Source organism: Gorilla gorilla, chromosome 3, assembly GCF_029281585.2.
Source record: "Gorilla gorilla gorilla isolate KB3781 chromosome 3, NHGRI_mGorGor1-v2.1_pri, whole genome shotgun sequence".
In the NCBI taxonomy this organism is placed as follows: Eukaryota; Metazoa; Chordata; class Mammalia; order Primates; family Hominidae; genus Gorilla; species Gorilla gorilla.
Window position 1 is genome coordinate 134,635,868 of NC_073227.2, and position 20,120 is coordinate 134,655,987.

Below are 20,120 nucleotides of genomic sequence, written 5' to 3' on the forward strand. Positions count from 1 at the left end.
ACTAGCTTTAGGTTTGGTTTAGTCTTTTTTTTTTCTAGTTCTTTGAGGTGAGAAATTTGATTGTTAATTTAAAATCTTTCTATCTTCTTGATGTAGGCATTTAACACTATAAACTTTTCCTTTTAGGACTGAGTTTGCTGTATTCCATAGGTTTTGGTATGGTGTGTTTCTATTCGCATTCATTTCAGAAATTTTTTGCTGTCTATTTTTGTTGTTTACCTAAAAGTCATTAAGGAGAAGTTGTTTTCCGTCTATGTACTTGTGTGGCTGAACATTGTTTGTATTAATTTCTAATTTTATTCCACTGTGGTCTGAGAAGATACTTCATATAATTTCAATTTTTTTGGAATTTATTGATATTTGCTTTATGGCCAAGCATATGGTCTACTTTGAAGTATATTCCATGTGCAGATGAGAAAAGTTGTATTCTGCATTTGTTGGGTAAAATGTGTTGTAAATGTCTATTAGGTCCACATGATCTAGAGTCCATTTATGTCCAGAATTTCTTTTTTGATTTTCTGCATCATTGATATTTCTACTCCTTCAGTGGGATAGTGCAGTCCCCACTATTATTGTATTCCTTTCTGTCTCTGTTCTTAGTTCTTGTATTATTTGTTTTATGAATCTGGATGGTATGGCATTGGGTGCATATATATTTAGGATAGTTATATCTTCTTGTTGAATTGAAACCTTTATTATTATATAATGCCTTTTTTGGTCTTTTTTATTGTTGGTGTTGATAAAATCATAGCTACTCCTGGTTGTTTTTGTTTCCATTTGCATGGTATATCTTTCTTCATCCCTCTACCTTGAGTCTGTGATTGTCTTTACCTCTCTGATGTGTTTCTCGTAGGCAGCAAAGGGTCGAATCTTCTTGATTTTTATTTAATTTGCAATTCTATACTTTTAAGTGGAGCATTTAGTCCCTTTATTTTCAATGTTAATACTGATACATGAGGTTTGGTTCCTGTCATTGTTACCTAGTTGCTTTGTAGTCTGAATTGTATAATTTCTTTATAGTATCTGTGAGCTTTGAATTTTTGTGGACTTTAGTGATGGCAAGTATTGTCTGCTTGTTTCCATATTTAGAACTCATTTTAGCATTTCTTGGAGGACCAGTCTAGTGGTGACAAATTTGCTTAGTGATTGCTTGTCTGAAAAAGACTTTATTTCTCCTTCATTTATAAAGCTTAGTGTGGCACAATGTAAAATTTTGGCTGAGGCAGGAGAATTGCTTGAACCCAGGAGGCAGACGTTGCAGCAAGCCAAGATCACATCGCTGCACTCCAGCCTGGGTGACACAGCAAGGCTCTGCCAAAAAACAAAACAAAACAAAACAAAACAAAACAAAACAAAAAGAAAATAAATAAATAAAAGAAAAGAAAGCAAGCAAGAAAAAAAAATTTGGCTAGCATTTCTTCTTCCTTTAAGAAAGCTGAAAATAGCTCTCCAATCTCTTTTGGTTTGTATGGTTTCTGCTGAGAAGTCTGCTGTTAGTCTAATGGATTTCCTTTATAAGTGATTAGACATTTCTCTCTAGTTGATATCAATATTTTTTCCTACATGTTTACTTTGGATAGTCTGATGACCATATGCCTCAATGAGGTTTGTCTTGCAGAGAATTCCCCAGGTATTCTCCAAGTTTCTTGTACCTAGATATCTACTTCTCTAGTTAGACCAGGGAAGATTTCCTGAATTATTCCCAAATGATGTCGTTATTACTGAATGATGGCTGAAATATGTTTTCTAAACTTTTTACTTTTTTTTCACCCTCAAGAATGCCTAAACTCATAGGTTTGGATGCTTTATATAATCTCATATTTCTTGAATACTCTATCTTTTAAAATTATTTTTTATTTTTTTTCTGACTGGGTTAATTCAAAGGACTGGTCTTTAAACTCTGAAATTATTTCCTCTATATAGTCTAGTACATTGTTAAAGCTTTTAAGTGTACTTTTTAATTCCTTCAATAATTTTTTTGTTTTCAAAAGTTTGCTTTTTTTAAATATCTCTTTAGTAAATTTTTCATTAATATTCTGAATTGTTTTTCTGATTTCATTTTGTTGGTTTTCAACTTTCCATTGTGTCTCCATGAACTTTCTTACAGTCCATATTTTGAATTCTTTATCTGTTCTTTTCAGAATTTTTATTTTGGTTAAGATTTATGCTAGAGATCTAATGTGATCTTTTGGAGGTGTTAGCATAATCTGTCTTTTTGTACTGCCAGAGTTCCTGTGCTTATTCTTTCTTAATTGGAGCTATCATTTCTTATTTTTGAATTTGCTTTCATTTGGATGACACTTTTTTTTTTTTTGAGACGGAGTCTCACTCTGTCACCCAGGCTGGAATGCAGTGGCGCAATCTCTTCTCACTGCAAGCTCTGCCTTCTGGGTTCATGCCATTCTTCTGCCTCAGCCTCACGAATAGCTGGGACTATAGGCGCCTGCTACTGCGCCTGGCTAGTTTTTTGTATTTTTAGTAGAGACGGGGTTTCACCATGTTAGCCAGGATGGTCTCGATCTCCTGACCTCGTGATCCTCCCACCTCGGCCTCCCAAAGTGCTGGGATTACAGGCATGAGCCACTGTGCCCAGCTGGATGAAACATTTTTATGTTTTATATTTTTCCATCTTGAGGATGTGATAATTATGTATTTTGTGTCTGATCATTTGACTTCAATTTTGGATGCTTTCAGGGGATCAAGTCTCCGTGTGAATTCCTTGGTTAAAGATAGCTTTTGTGTGGTGGCTTTCTCAAATATTGATTGTTGTAGCAATGTATAAAGTGTCTGAGCCAGCTCACTGTCTTCTGTGTGGCTGGGAGTGCAGAAGTCTCAAGAAACTTTTTCCATTTCCTAGCAATATGCCCATATGTCAGCAATTTTTTTTTAACTTGGTTGTGAAGTTCTGTCTCTAGTCCAATGGTGGTGCTTTGAGAGAGAGCAAAATCTCTTTCAGATGCCACAATGATGGTTGTTGCCCACCATGACAGGGATGGCACGGAGAACTCATGGTGGGCACTGAGGTCTGTGCTGGGGAGGTTGCAAGAGGGCTGCCCCAGTTCCTCATTTTAGGCAGGCAGAAAGTTGCTCCAATTTTCTATCACACCCCTGTCCTAGGGCTTAGGTTCAGATAGACATGGATTTTTATCTCCAGGGTGCAATGCAACTGAGGTCCATGTAAAACGTCTTTCTGTGGCTACTGCCAAAATGGCCTTGGAGAGGAACCTCTTCCTTCAGCCCCAAACAAATAGCTCTACAGCTGGCCCTCACTGTGCTGCAGGAATGTTGCCACTCAGCACAGGGAGTGGGAGATGGGCCCTGGCCTTGGCAAGCCCTGGCCAGTCAGCACACTTTCAGTGGGGGTGCAATTGCCCTAAATAATCCTGGAAAGGCTGATTTTTAAGTGCACCTGTGCCAGTCCCCAGTGTGAAAAGCTATAGCTGTATCCACAGCAGTGGATGGAGGGAAGTGAAAGGCAGAAGAAGACCTGCTCTTCATGTCTATTCCCAGGCACTTGAGCAACTTGTCCACTAGGATGAAACCACACTCTGCCCCTTCAGAGATCAGCAATACACCTGTGTCACATCTGGGAGGGGCACAGTCCTCTGCCACTTGCAAGTGAGTGTGGGGACTTTTAGGCAGGGAAGTGCACAATCTGGTCCTCTTTGTCCCAAGAGGTGATTTGGCAGGGTGCAACCCCATTTCCCCGGGACAGCCTGTCCTGAAGTCTAGATCTCCAGGGATGCCACAGCTTCCCAGGGTCTCACCAGTCCTCTGTGTCCTCTGTGGTTGCCACAGTCTGAGGAGGTTCTGCTGGGGAATGCTTGCAAGGGATGTAGTAATATGGAGACACAATGACTGAGATTTCCTGGACAGGATAGTCAAGTACAACAGGTGGAGTTCCTCAGAGGTCAATCTGTAAAATACTTGCTGCCTTCTATTTCTGTGTGTCAGTTTCTTTGTGTGGATTCTTCAACAGTTTCAAGAACTTTTCCCTCAGTATTTAACTCAAGCCATAATCATTCTGGTTTCTGATGTCTCTAGTTAGCTATCTTGAAATATGATAATATGTTTTTTGTCCTTGATTCTGTTGATGTGACATATCACATTTACTGATTTGTGTATGTTGCACCATCCTTACATCTCAGGGGAAAACAATTTCACTTGGTCATGGTACCCGGTCCTTTTAATGTATTGCTGAATTTGTTTTTGCTATCATTTTGAGGGAATTTTTGCATCTATGTTTTAGAAAAATTGACCTATAACTTTAATTTCTTGTAGTTTCTTGTCTGGCTTTGATATTAGGGTAATGCATAGAATGAGATTGGAAGTACTTCTCTTCTTCTTTTTTTTTTTGCAAATGTTTGGGAAAGATTGGTATTAATTCTTCTTCAAATGTTTAGTAGAATCCACCAGTGAAGCCATCAGGTTCTGGGCTTTTATTTGTTATTAGGTTTTTTTATTACTGATTCAATATTCTGACTTCACTGTTGTTCTCCTGAGAATTTCTATTTTTTTAATGATTCAGTCTTGGTAGGTTGTATGTTTCTAGGAATTTTTAATTTTCATCTAGGTACTTCTATTTGTATATAATTTCTCATAATGGTCTTTTATGATCTTTTGTATTTCTGTGGTATAAGTTGCAAGTCTCTTCTCTCATATATAATATTATTTTTTAACGCTTCTCTTTGTTGTTTAGCTAACAATTTGTCAATTTAGTTTATATTCCTGAAGAAAAACCTTAGTTTTGTTGATCTTTCCTATTGTTTTTTTCTAATCACTGTTTTATTTATTTCTATTTATTTATTTCCTTCCTTCTAGTAACTTTGGGTTTAGTTTATTCTTCTTCTTCTAGCTCATTGAAGTGTAAAATGAGATTGTTTATTTGAGATTTTTTTAAATATAGGCATTTATTGCTATAAACTTCCATCTTATAACTGTCTTTCTGCATTCCATAAGTTTTTGGTATGTTGTGTTTTCACTTTTTTTTGCTTTAAGGTATTTTTTATTTTCTTTATAATTTCTTCTTTGACCCATGCTTGTTAAAGAGGGTTTCTGAATTTTCACATATTTGTGAATCTTCCAATTATCTTCCTGATATTGATTTCTAATTTCAGACCATTATGCTAGGAAAATAAATTTGATATAATTTTAAACTTCTTAAATTTCTTAAGGCTTGTTTTGTGACCCAACATATGACCCATTCTGGAGGATTCTTCATGTCCACTTGAGAAGAATGTGTAGGCTGCTGCTGTTGGATGGAAGGTTCTGTATATGTCTGTTAGATCCATTTGCTCCTTAGTGTTTTCCAAGCGTCATTCTGCTCTTTCCTTATTGATTTCTGTCTGGATGACTTATCTATTATTGAAAGTGATATATTGAGATCCATCCATTTTGTGTTTCTGTCCATTTCTTCCTTCAGTTCTGCGATATTGGTTTTATATATTTAAGTGCTGCAATAGAGGGTACATATATATTTATAATTGTTATATTCACTTGATGATTTTTACCTTTTGTCAGTTTATTATAATCTTTTTTTGTCTCTTGTGACAGTTTCATATAGAATCACAAAAGACCCTGAATAGCCAAGGAAATTTTGATTTAAAAAAACAAAACTAGAGGCATATTTTATCTGATTAAAAATATATTACAAAGTTACAGTAATCACAACAGTATAGTACTAACATAAAACTACACATGCAGACCAGTGAAGCAGAACAGAGAGCCTAGAAAAAAATCCACACATTTACAGTCAAGTGATCTTTGACAAAGATGCCAAGAACACATAACGGGTAAAAATAGTCTCTTCAATAAATGCTATTGGGAAAACTGGATATCCACTTGCAGAAGAATGAATTTGGATCCTTATCTCAAACAATATACAAAAATCATCTAAAAATGGATTAAAGACTTAAAGATAAGACCTGAACCTATAAAACTTCTAGAATAAAACATAGGGGAAACAGCTTCTTTTGACATTTGCCTGGGTAATGGTTTTTGGTTATAACCTCAGAAGCAGAGGCAACAATGGCAAAAATAGACAAGTGATATTTCATCAAATTAACTAGCTTCTGCACAGCAAAAGAAATGATCACCAGAGTAAAAAGAAAACCTACTGAATGAAGAAAATATTTCCAAACCATATATCTGATAAGACATTAATATCGAAAACATATAGGGAACTCCTACAATTCAATAGCAGAAAGCAAATAACTTGATTAGAAAATAGGCAAAAGACATATTTCTTCATAGAATACATACAAATTATCAACAGGTGTATGAAAAGATGCTCTATTGGGTTATTCTTGCATTGCCATACATAAATATCTGAGACTAGGTAACTTATAGAAAAAGAGGTCTAATTGGCTCACAGTTTTGCAGGCTGTAAAGGAAGCATAGCACTGGCATTGCTTTAGGGAGGCCTTAGGAAGCTTACAATCATGTGTTTTTTTCACTGTTAAAATGGTTTAATGTCAATGAAAGATGAGATCAGAGATTTACAAGCAGATTTCAGAACACAAACATTGATTCCTAAATGGTTTCTCTCCCTATCAGAAGCCTAAATATGAACATATACAAATCTTAGAGGTTTTTATAAAAAGCATGTTTTTAATTTCATTTTATTACATCTACAGTTGACAAACATGCAAAGGAGGAGCAGGTTTCTCACATGGTGGAAGCAGGAGCAAGAGAGAGAATGGGGACTGTTGGGGAGGGAGTACACACTGTAAATGACCATATCTTGTGAGAACTCACTATCTTGAAGACAGCACCAAGCCATAAGGGATCCGCCCCCATGATCGAAACAGCTCCCACCAGGCTCCACCTCTAGCATTGGGGATTATAATTCAACATGAGATTTGAGTGGGGAACAAATATCCAAATTATATCAGATGCTCAGTATCACTAGTCATAAGAGAAATGTGAACAAAAACCACAATGAAATATCACTTCACATATGTTAGAATGGCTAGTATCAAAAAGACAAAGATAACAAGCCTTGATGAGGATGCAAAGAAAAGGGAACCCTTGCACTCTGTTAGTGGGAATGTAAATTGGTCCAACCATTATGGAAAAAAGTACAGAGGAGGGATATTTGCTAAGAGAGTGGATTTTAAGTGTTCTCTCTATCATGCACAACATATACAAACACACAGTGATTATGTGAGGTGTGAGGTGTGCTAATTAGCTTGATTGTTGTAATCATCTCACAATGTATAGAAATATCAAAATATCACATTGAACTCCTCAAATATATACAATTTTTATTTATCAATGTATACCCAAATGAAGCTAGAAAACATAAACATGAAATAAAATTATCCAATGAGCAAAAATAATAATAGTAATAATAATAATTCTCTGTGAATACACAAGTAGGGATTCTTCGTATATTGTAGTTCTCCACAAGACTAGAAGAAAGTTGGCCTATTTCTCACAGTACTCTTCTTTTCCCAAAGTTAAGTAATTTTATTTTTTTAAATGATTTGCCTTTTTATTACTATATTTTTTGGCTAATAATACTTTACATGACACCCACTCAACAAATTTTTAAGTGCACAACTCAGTATTGTTAACTATAGGCAGATGTTTTACAGCAGATATCCAGAACTTATTTATCTTGCATAAATGTGACTTTATACCACTTGCACAGCAAATTTTCATTTCCTTCTCACAGCTCCCTGAAAACCGCTATTTTACTCTCTGTTTTCATGAGTTTGACTATTTTAGATACCTCATATAGGTGATATCATGAATGGCCTATTTCACTAAACATAACTTCCTCCAGATTCATTCATATTGTTACTTATAGCAGGGTTTTCTTCTCTTTTAAGGCCGAATAATATTCCATTAGGTGTATATACCATATTTTTTAATCCATTTATTTGTCAATAGACATTTAGGTTGTCTTCGTATCTTGGCTATTGTAAATAATGTTGCAATGAACATGAGAGTGCAGGTATCTTTTTAACATGCTTTTGGATATAATCACAGAAGTGTGATTGCTGAATTATATGGAAGTTCTATTTTTAACGTTTTGAAGAAACTTCATATTATTTACTATTGTGGCTGCACCATTGTACATTCTACCAATTATGTACAAATATTCCAATTTTTCTACATCTTCGCCAATACTTAAAAAAAGTTTTGATAATAGCCATCCTACTAGTGTAAGGTCATATCTCATTATGGCTTTAATTTGATTTTTCTTAATGATTAATGGTTTTGATCATTTTAAAAATATAACTCTTGGCCATTCGTATGTCTGCTTTGAAGAAATGCCTGTTCAGGAGTCCTTTGTACATTTTTTATAGATTTTAATTTTTTTGCTATTGAGTAGTAGGAGTTTCTTATATATATTTGGATATTAACACTTTATTAGATGTATGGTTTTTAAATATTTTCTCCCATTTCATTACAGCTAAACAATTCTTATCCCAAGTTGGAGAATTTTCCTGTTTATTAATGGTCCCTGTATTCAGAAAGTATTCGTAAGAATAAGCCCCATAGTAGTTGGTCAATATCTGGTTTTGAGATGAAGCATACTTCTTAAGTCAGTGATGGAATCAATACAATTTCCATCATTTCTTACACCAAATTTATTCTTTATTAATAGGGAAATGAATATAGCTTTGTTTACTGATGGCATTTTTAGACAAACATATTGACTGACATGCAATTTCTTTTCTTGTAAAAGTTCTGTTCATTAATAATTTCTCGTATTCTTAATAATTACGTGTATTTTTGTTATATAATTTTAAATAAACCTTAATTGCATTATTTTCTTGTAAATATGATTTTAATGTTATTGAAACTTCTAGATTTTGTAAAAAATCTTTCTGGGAAGAAGAGGTTAGAATTTATAAAACTTCATAAGCACTCTAAAGATAAGAATTCACTAATTTCTAAAAGAAGAAGTTAAAATCTTTATGTAAAGGATTATTTTCGTTAAATACTGGCAAAGGCTATCTGCTTGACTAAAATTTAGTTAGCCCTCTCCTATTCCATCTGTGTACTTTCTTCTAAAATCCAGTTTTAGCAAAGAACCTTTCTAAGTCAGTTTAGCAAGAACGCTCTTTCTCTGATATCAGATCACCTTTGATATCTGATCATGTTCTTCATCCTCCACCACACCCCAAGTAATGTCCGATCATCCCTGACTCTCTTCAGCAAGAAAAGAACACTATTAAGTCAGTTTAACTAGAATCCCCATTACCCTTAATTCTTTTTCTTAATCAGCTTCCATCTATTGATTCTTACCATGTTCCTTAGCTATAAATTCCCACTTGCCCACGCTGTACTCAAAGTTGGGTCCAGTACCTCTCCCTGGCTACAAAACCCCATTGCGATAGTCCCTATACCTATCATGATAGTCCTGAATAAAATCTTCCTTATCATACTATAGCAAGTACTACTGAATATTTTTTCTTTAAAAATACAAAGAAAGATTTCTGGAAAGTAAAGTATGATATGCATGAGCAAATAATAGACTGAAGCTTTACAGCCTCATTTTTATTAAACAGTAGAGATTCCTATCTGGTTTAGAATAGCTCAATTTGGATAATGTCTGTTAAGAAGTGGATGAGGTAAAGATATTAACTGGGTGCCTTCTAGAAGAACTTTTCAAGGTTATGGCAGGGTTTATGAATTCATTAAATAAATGAACAAAGTAATAAGGTGAACAAAGTAATAACGTAAACATATCAATTCTTTTCATTTTTTATACTTGAGAGTTTTCAAGGGTTAAAACAAGGGTTATAGAAATCTGGCTTCTTCCTAAGTACTTTCAACAGAGAAGAATAGTGACCAATAGTTTGTAGAGAAAAAAGCCAAAGAGAAGAATTTTATGTAATGTAACTACCATGAATTGATGCTATTATGGTGTCACTTTCTAAAAATAAGTCTTCATTAATATTTTTAAATAGTTTGCTGTGAGTAAAGTATGGTAGGCCCATTAATGCCCCCCCTCCCACCAAATGTGTCTACATGCTTATCCCTGGAACCTATGAACATGTTATCTTACATGGCAAGATGGAATTTTGCAGATAAAATTAAGGTTGCTAATAGCTGACATTAAAATCAGGAGACTATCCTAAATTATCTGATAGATCCATTGTAATCACATGGACCCTTAAAAGCAGATGATAAAGGCAGAAGGCTCAATGAGATAAATGTGATGAGGAAACAAGAGGCAGAAGAAATTTGAAAGGGACTTGACTCATAGTTGTTGGCTTTGACGATGGACAAAGGGGGCCATAAGCCAAGGAATTCAAACAGCCACCAGTGAAATGGGGTATGGCTATCCTATAATTGCAAGAAATTATATCTTGCCAACAATCTGATTGAGTGAAGAAATGGATTCTACCCTAGAGCTTCCAATTGGGAATGCCATTTGGATGATACCATGATGAGACCCTATTGGACTATGACTAACAGAACTGTAAGATAACAAATGTGGGTTGTTTAAGCTGCTTAATTTGTGGCATTTTGTTTTGTCAAGAGCAGAAAACTAATATAGCATGCAATTTCTTATATAACAATATTTAACTACTTATAATCAATGACATACAAAACACTCATGAAGAGTTTTATGCATTTAGTATTCTAATTTAAGAAAAATGGTTCAAAATAATAAGTAAAGGTATGAATTTTCTTTTTATGCCCAGGAAAAGTAGGCTCTAGAAAACCACACGGTCATGGAAATGATATGAGTCATGACAATCATTCCCAATTCTCTAAACTTAAGGCCTCACCTGGCCACAGATCTATCAGTCTGACTGACAAATGCTAGGACTGTAGGTGTTAGCAGAAAAGAATGCAAAGGGAGGGAGAAATGGGGTCCTCCTGGGAATGTACAGCATAATTTGAAACAGAGATTTGATAAGTATACCAGTTATCAGATTAAAGAAGTTTGTACAAATACCTACCTTTCAGGCATGTTTCTAATATCAGAGAACTGCTGAGAACATTTGGCAAGAAATGGCACACGGCTGCTTTTTCACACTGTCCACTTAGACTCAGGTCTCTTTTCATCTGGGTTTGTCTACCCTTGCTGCCATACTTATTTTGAGATATCACTTGTTCTCCTATCATGCCATCTCCATCTGACCCATTCTCTGGAAGATCTGAAACAGTTCCAGGCTAAGTAGCATGTTAGGGTATGCCTGGTGCATACCTAAGCAGCTATTAGCCAGAAGACATGCATTGTGATCTTGATTTATTCCCATTATTTAAATATTTACCAGGATGACAAGTGCTGAACTCTGTGTTCTGTGCTTCATCACTAAGACAATTCCCCAAAGAGAAGCAGCAGTGGAAAAGCACAGATACCAATTCTTGAAAAATGAGCTTTTGTTTGCATAAATAGTTAAGTTGCAGAAATAATAAACTAAGTTATAACCGTACAAACCTCATGTGACTGTACACAGGCAAAGAGAAATTCTTTTTATGGTTGCTAATATTATACTTTGTTTCTTAAGTACTTCATTAGTCCCTATTTCCAGTAAGATGCAACACATAGAAACATTCCATTTTGAGGTAGGAGAATTGCTTGAACCCGGGAGGCAGAGGTTGCAGTGAGCCGATATTGCACCATTGCTCTCCAGCCTGGGCAACAGGAGTGAAATCCGTCTCAAAAAAAAAAAAAGAAAGAAAGAAATAAAAAAAAGAGAAACATTCCATTTTAAACAAATTTTACACAAATTTTTTCAAGCACAAATGTACACATTGATTTCAGGCATGAAATTGAATTAATAATTCTCCACCATCACATAACTTGAATGTGGTAAAACAGGTTTTACTTACTTTACTGCATAAAAAAATTCTGCTGCAACATGGAAGATACTGTATTTCTAAGAGTAGGTTCTATTACCAATCTGTACCACTTCAGTATTGAATACTTACAGGAATTCTTTATTGCAATATGATAATAAGCAAATTAAATTTTGTAGTAAAATGACAAAGGCAGTGGTTAAAATTTAGGTGTGAATGTTAAATGTCCATTTAAAAGGGTGGATAGAATTGAAGGTTTATCAAAGTAATTGTGGTCACCAATGTTGAGAAAACAGAATAAAGACAGACAAAGACAAATGGAGATGACACTTGAACAGAAGGAACAGTAAAGGTTTCTGGGTTGTTTCTTCAAGATGGCTGACTAGTGATGTTGAATGCCAGTTCTCCTCAGAAAGTAGATCAAAGTAATAGAGGACTGGCCACGGTCCAAGTGGAAAACCGAGGGAAGAGAGCAATGATCTGTCAGAGAGCCCATGCGAAGAAGCTGGGATGCAGAAAAGCAAAGGGTAGGTGGAGTTGCTTCTCTGCTCCCCTCATCCCTGGGACAATCTGCTGACTGCTAAATTGCTGGAGAGTTTTCTTCACCCTCACAACCTGGCTATGATGGTGGCAATTTGGAGACTTCCCAGAGACAGAGAACCAGGTTGCCACCTCATGCAGGGGAACCCACATTCCCCTCAGGCCTTAACTGAGATAGTCGTCAACGTACTGTTTTTATACCTACTGTGGGCTACTGCCCTATCTGGAGAACCTCAGCTGTTTGGTCACCACATCACGAGGTCCCCTGCAAATATAGTCCACGACTCAATCTGACTTTGGCAACCACAGGGACTGGTGTGTCCCTGGAAAGCTGCAGGATGCCTGAAGATCTAACCCTTGACATGGACTGCCCTGAAGGGAGGAGGGAACACAGCTCACCAAAGCCCCCCTTGGGACAAAGGGAGATGTGGACACAGTGGCGAATGCCAAAGGGAGTGGGACCAGTGGGCAGGAACATATGTGCAGAGGGGGTTATCTCCTGCTCCCCCTAACTACTATTTTAGAAGTAGCGGAGGCTCTCCTGCTGGTGGCCAGCATGTGTTCACTTGGAGAAAGGCTTTGGAGTTATTTTCATGGTGACTGCACCCCTGTCGAAAGTGATTGTGTGTGGTAGGTGCATCCATAAATGATGAGGATTATCTTCCCTTCTCTAAACAGACTGGCAGTGTCCTGGCAATGGAAGGCAGATAAACCACAGGGTTTTCTGCTCTGCACTGGAGAAAGAGGCTCTGCCCTGAGCCCATTTCAGTGGTAGCCACCAGAGGGGCATATCTGTAGCCTGCAGCTGCACTGTGACCTGAAATAAAAGGACAATGTCTATTTGAACTGAAGATTACAAGCTTGCAACAGGGGCATGATAGGGAAGTGGATCACGTTTCTGTCTGTGGAAGACAAAGAGCTGATGCATGTACTTGGGCCCCATCCCCTGAGACCTTAGTGCACTCCCTCAAAATTTCCCCTGGTCAATCCCCATTAAGGTGAGTGCCTTCACTCATTATTGGGCTATGCAAAGATGAGTTGGTTCTTATTCTTAAGCACCAAGGACAGGAATGGTGACTGAACTGCACAGTCAAATAAAAAACCTGTCTCAGAAGGGCATAACAGTAGCATATAAGATAAGCTTCCTACACCTTTCAACTTTTAGCCCCACAAGACATAGTTTGTCAGCCCATATGTTCAATATATTGCGACAACAAGCAGCATTAGAGCAAGTCACCACACAAAAGCTATACACAACCATGGAACCCATATCAAGTCTAGGCCCTGAAAGCATTCAGAAACTAAGCCAAGCAATCATATGCAACATACACCCCACTCATATTCTTAAGAGGAAAAAATAACAAAAAAAAGTCCCATCCAAATGACAGCAAATTCAGAAATAAGAAGTAATAACACATTCAGATGAGAAGAAATCAGTGCAAAAACTCTTACAGTAAAAAATTAAAAATAAAAATAAAGAAAAAGATGATTTTGACACCTCCCACAGATCAAACTAGTTTTCTAGCAATGGATCCTAATTGAAATAAAAATTCTGAAATGACAGATTAAGAATTCAAAATACAGATTGCAAGAAAGCTCAGTGAGATCCAAGAAAAGGTAGAAAATCAACACAAACCAGAAAAATAATTAAGGATATCAAAAATAAGATAGCTATTTTTTTAAAAAAGAGCTTCTGGAATTGAAGTACTTACTAAAGTAGTTTCAAAACACAATTTGAAATAATAATCTGAGCAGAACAAGGAATTTCAGAGCTTGAAGATCAGTCTTTTGAATTTACCCAGTCAGACAAAAATAAAGAAAAGAGAATTTTAAAGAATGAGCAAGGCATTTACGAAATATTAGATTATTCAAGGCAACCAAACTACATCTTATAGGAATTCCTGAGAAAGAAGAAGAAAAAGTAAACAACTTGGAAAACATACTGGAGGGAATAAATTAGAGAAATTTTGCTAATCTTGAGAGAGAGGTAGACATCCAGATACAAGAAATTTAGAGAGACAGCACCTACAAGACACTATAAAAGATGAACATCAACAAGCCATATAGTCATCAGACTATCCAAGGTCAAGGCTAAAGGAAAAAATCTTAAAGGCAGCTAGATAGAAGAGCTGAATCACCTATAAAGGTGATAATCCCATCAGACTAACAGTGGACTTCTCAATATAAACCTTACGATCCAGAAGAGGCTGGGGGTCTATTTTCATACTTCTTAAGAAAAAAAATGTCAGCCAAGGATTTTATATCCTGCCAAATTTAGCTTCACAATCAAAAGAGAAATGAAGTCTTTCTCAGGCAAGCAAACATGAAGGGAATTCATCACCAATAGACCAATAGTACCAATGGTACTACAAGAAATGCTCAGAAACATTCTAAACATGGAAACGAAAGAACGGTCTTTGCTACCATAAAAACACATGTAAGTACAAAGTTTACAGGTCTTGTAAAGAAACTGCACAATCCAGAATACAAAGCAAATAGCTAATAGCACTATGCCAGAAATATAACCTCAACATCAGTATTAACTTTGAAAGTAAATCGTATAAACATTCCACTTAAAAAAATAGATTGGCAAATTGGAATGAAAAATAAGACCCAACCATCACTGACTTCAAGAGACCCACTTAACATGTAATAATAACATCACATACTCCAAAAGTAAACGGGTGCAAAAGATATATCCTGCAGATGTAAAAGAGAAAAGAGCATGGGTTGCTATTCTCATATCAGATAAAATAGACTTTAAAGCAACAAAAGTAAAAAAAGACAAAGAAAGACGTTATGTAATGATAAAGATTTCAATTCAACAAAAACATAAAACTATTCTAATTATATACACACCCAACACTAGAGAACCCAGATTCATAAAACAATTACTACTATACATTAGAAAAGAGATAGACAACCATACAATAATAGTCGGGGGAATTATATACTGCACTGACAGTATATACAGACCACTGAGGCAGAAAACTAACAAAAAATCTCTGGACATAAACTGGACTCTTGACCAAATGAACTTAATAGGCATTTACAGAACATTCTACTCAACGGCCACAGAATATATTATTTGCTCATCTGCACATGGAACATTCTCCAAAATAGATCATATTCTTGGCCATAAAGCAAATATCAATATATTTAGAAAAGAAGCCATCATATCAGTCATCTTCTCAGACCACAGTGAAATAAAATTAGAAATCAATACCAAAAGAAACCCTCAAAGCCACAAAAGTACATGGAAACTAAACAACCTGCTCCTTAATTATTTTAGGATAAGCGATGAAAATAAGAAATAAATGTTTAAAAACTTTAAAAAATGAAAATAGAAAAACAACATATCAAAATCTCTGGGATACAGCAAAAGCAGTGTTTAGAGAAAAGTTTGTAGTGCTAAATTCTTAAATCAAAAGCATAGAAATATCTCAGATAAACCACCTAACGGCACACCTCAAGGAACTAGAAAAAGAAGAACAAACCAAACCTAAATCTAGCAGCAGAAAAAACCAAGAAAGAAAGATTGGAGCAGAACTAAATGAACTGAAACCAAAATGACCATTCAAAGGGTCAACAAAATAAAAAGTTGGTTCTTTAAAAGGATCAACAAGATTGACAGACCACTAGCTAGATTAACCAAAAAGAGAGAGTGGATTTAAATAAACACAATCAGATGTGTTTATTTATTTAAAAAGATGACATTAGAACTGTTACCACAGAAATGCTAAAGATCGTTAGAGACTACTATGAATATCTCTATGCACACAAACTAGAAAACCTAGAGCAAAATGGATAAATTCTAGGAAACATACAACCTCTCAATAGTGAACTAGGAGGAAATTGAAATCCTGAACAGACCAATAATGAGTAATGAAATTGAATTAAAAATTTAATAATCTACCAACCAAAAAAAGCCAAGGACCAGGCAAATTCACAACTGAATTTTACCAGATACACAAAGAAGAGCTGGTAACAATCCTACTGAAGTTATTCCAAAAAATTAAACAGGAGGGATTCCTTCTTAACTCTTTCTACAAAACCAATATCATCCTGATACCAAAATCTGGCAAAGACACAACAAAAAGAAAACTACAGGGCAATATCCATGATGAACATAGACTGAAAAATTCTCAACAAAATACCATCAAACTGAATCCAGCAGCACATGAAAAAGATAATTCATTACAACCAAGTAGATTTTATTCCAGAGATACACGAATGGCTCAACATAAGCAAATCAATAAATGTGACTCACCATACAAAGAAAATTAAAAACCAAAACCCTATGCTTATCTCAATAAATGCAGAAAAAGTGTTCAATATAATCCAATATCTTCTCATGATAAAAGCTCTCAACAACCTAGGCATTGAAGGAATTTACCTCAAGATAATAAGAGTCATATGTGACAAACACCCAGCCAACATCATACTGAATGCAGAAAAGCTGAAAATGCTACCCCTAAGAACTTGAACAAGACAATGATGTGACAGGGAAAGTCCTAGCCAGAGCAATCAGCCAAGAGGAAGAAATAAAAGCCATCCAAATGGAAGAGGAAGTCAAATAATCTCTGTTTGCTTAAAAACTCCAATGAAAACTTTAGTTTTCTTGCTTTAAAAGAAAACTGTAAACATTCCTCCAAAATATTCTTAGGATTGATAAATGATTTCAGTAAAGTTTCAGGATACAAAATTAACGCACAAAAGTCCACTGCGTTTCTATACACCAGCAATGGTAAAGCTGAAAACCAAATCAAGAACTCAATCCCATTTACAATAGCCACATACAAAAAAACCTAGAAATACATTTAACCAAAGAGTTAAAAGAACTCTGCAATAAGAAGTACAAAACACTGATGGAAGAAATTGTAGATGACACAAGCAAGATGTCACATCCTCATAGATGGGAAAAATAAATGTAATATTATTATAATAATTATATGCCCAAAGCAAACTACAGATTTAATGCCATCCTTATCAAATTACCAATACTATTTTTAAAATAATTAGAAAAAACAATACTAAAATGTATATTGAAACAAAAAAGAGCCTTAATAGCCAATGCAATCCTAAGCAAAAAGAACAAGGCTGGAGGCATCACATGACTTCACTTGAAACTATACTACAAGGCTATAGTAAACAAAAGAGCATGGTACTGGCACAAAAATAGACACATAGATCAATGGGACAAAATAGATAATCCAGCCATACAGCCACATGCCTATGACCAATTGATCTTAGTTAAAGTTGACATAAATAAGCAATGGGGAAAGACACTATTCAATAAATGGTTCTAGGGAACCTTGCTAGCCATATGCATAAGAATGGAACAGGATGCCTATTTCTCACCATATATGGAAGTTAAGATGAATTAAAGATTTAAATGTAAGACTGGAAACTAAAACAATTCCCAAAGAAAACCTAGCAACAACTATTCATGACATTGGCCTAGGCAAAGAATTTATGAATAAGACTTCAAAAGCAAATGCAACAAAACAAAATATAGACAAATGATACTTAATTGAACTAAAGAGATTCTGAAGAGCAAAAGGAACTATTAACACAGTAAATAGGCAACCTACAGAATGGTGGAAAATATTTGTAAACTATGCATTTGAAAAATGAATAATATCCAGAATCTATAAGGAGCTCAACAAATCAACAAGAAAAATAATAATAATTCCATTAAAAAGTGGGCAAAGGACATGAGTTACTTCTCAAAAGAATACATACACGTGGCCAACAAACATATGAAAAAATGCTCCAATCAATAATCAAAACCACAATGAGATATCATCTCACGGCAATCAGAATGACTATTATTAAAAAGTCAAAAAATAACAAATGTTGGTGAGGATGTAGAGAAAAGGGCATGCTTATACACTGTTGGTGGGAATTTAAGTTAGTACAACCCCTACTGAAAACAGAACGAATGTTTCTCATAGAACTAAAAATAGAACTACCATTTGACTTAGTAATTCCACTACTGGGCATCTACCCAAAGGAATATAAATTGTTTTACCAAAAAGACTCCTCCACTCATATGTTCATCACAGCACTATTCACAAGAGCAAAGTCATGGAATCAACATAAGGCTCCATCAATGATTGCTGAATAAAGAAAATGTGGCATATATACCATGGAATACTGCACAGCCATAAAAAAGAGAATGAAATCATATATTTTGCAGCAACATGGAAGGGGCTGGAAGCTATTACCTTAAATGAAATAACTCAGAATAAGGAAAGTTAATATTGCATGTTCTCACTTATAAGTGGGAGTTAAATAATGGGTACACACGAACGTAAAAATGAAGATAATAGACCCTGGGGACTCCAAAATGGAGCAGAATATGAGGGGAGCAAGGGTTGAGAAAGTACTCATTGAGTATTATGTTCACTATTTGAGTGATGGGTTCAATAGAAGTTGAATCTTCAGCATTATGCAATATAATTATGTAGGAAACCTGCACATGTACCCCTTGAAGCTAAAATAAAATCAAATCAAATTTTAAAAAGTTTCTGGACAATAACGATGTAATTCCTGGATCCAGTCATGCCTGAGTACAGATACTTTCTGAACTTTACTCTTTGTGAACTTTACTCAAGACATTATAATACCTTTTGCACAAACCAATTTAAATTAGGATTTTGTCCTTTGCAATTAAATAAATATTATATGTAATAAATTCAAATTGAGTCATCAGCACTCACTCTATAAATCACAGATTTGAAAGATGAAAGACAATATCATGCATTATCCCAAGATTTTAGGACAGAAAACATGTGGTTATAAAATGATGTCATTTCATGTGTCAAGATACACTGTCAACGAGCTTTATAAAAAAATATATTAAAATTATTTTAGAAGACAAGGCTATATCTGTAGCCAGAACAGTGAATAAAAGCTGAATGAACAGGATTGACATTTCTCCAGGAACGTTGGTAGAATTCAAATTAAATTTAAAATTTGTGGTTTTGATGGATTCCAACTAAGATAAAGCCACATCTTATATGAAGATTTCCTTATAAAACCATTACAAAAAAAACCCACATCTAATAAAAATTACTCTTTTATAGATATCATCATTTTAAAAAAAATTAGTGTGGGACATGGTGAAGGTTTTTAAGTAAGATTAAGAACACCACCTTAATTATGGTCTTAAGTGATGCTACCACGCATCGTGCATAAGGGCTGCCATGCGTGGTCACTTGAGCTGCTAATGCATAAATCCAAGAAACATCCCCCATTTAGACTTTTATCTATGTGGCCACCCTGGGGTGATGCAGTGGGAGATTGTGAGCATTTGGATAAGTTGAATATATGATACTCTGTGTGCATGATGGAGATAGTTTTAGAAAACTGTGTAACCTACAATTTAGAAATAAATTATTAACAATGTCACCATGCTTATGTTTAAGTAAAATAACCTTTTGAGTGTTTTCACTAATTCATTCATGTGGTAATATTTTTCAAGCAACTATCTTGTTCCAGTAACTTCATTAAGGTCTAAAAATACCATGATAAGTAACAGAGATATGAGTGCTACCTTCATGGGGTTTGCATTCTGATAGAAAACAGTAGATAAACATTTTCAATGTACTATGGGTAAGTGCAATGATGAGGGAGCTATGGAATACTGCAGGAACAGAGGAAGGACGTTTAAACTGAAACCTAATTAATTAGTCAGGCCAAAGTTTTAAAATGTTACATATAAGTATCCTGAATAAATAATATTTAGAGCTAACTTTTTCATACTCTGTGAATTGAAAACAGGCCACAAAGGTCAACCAAAT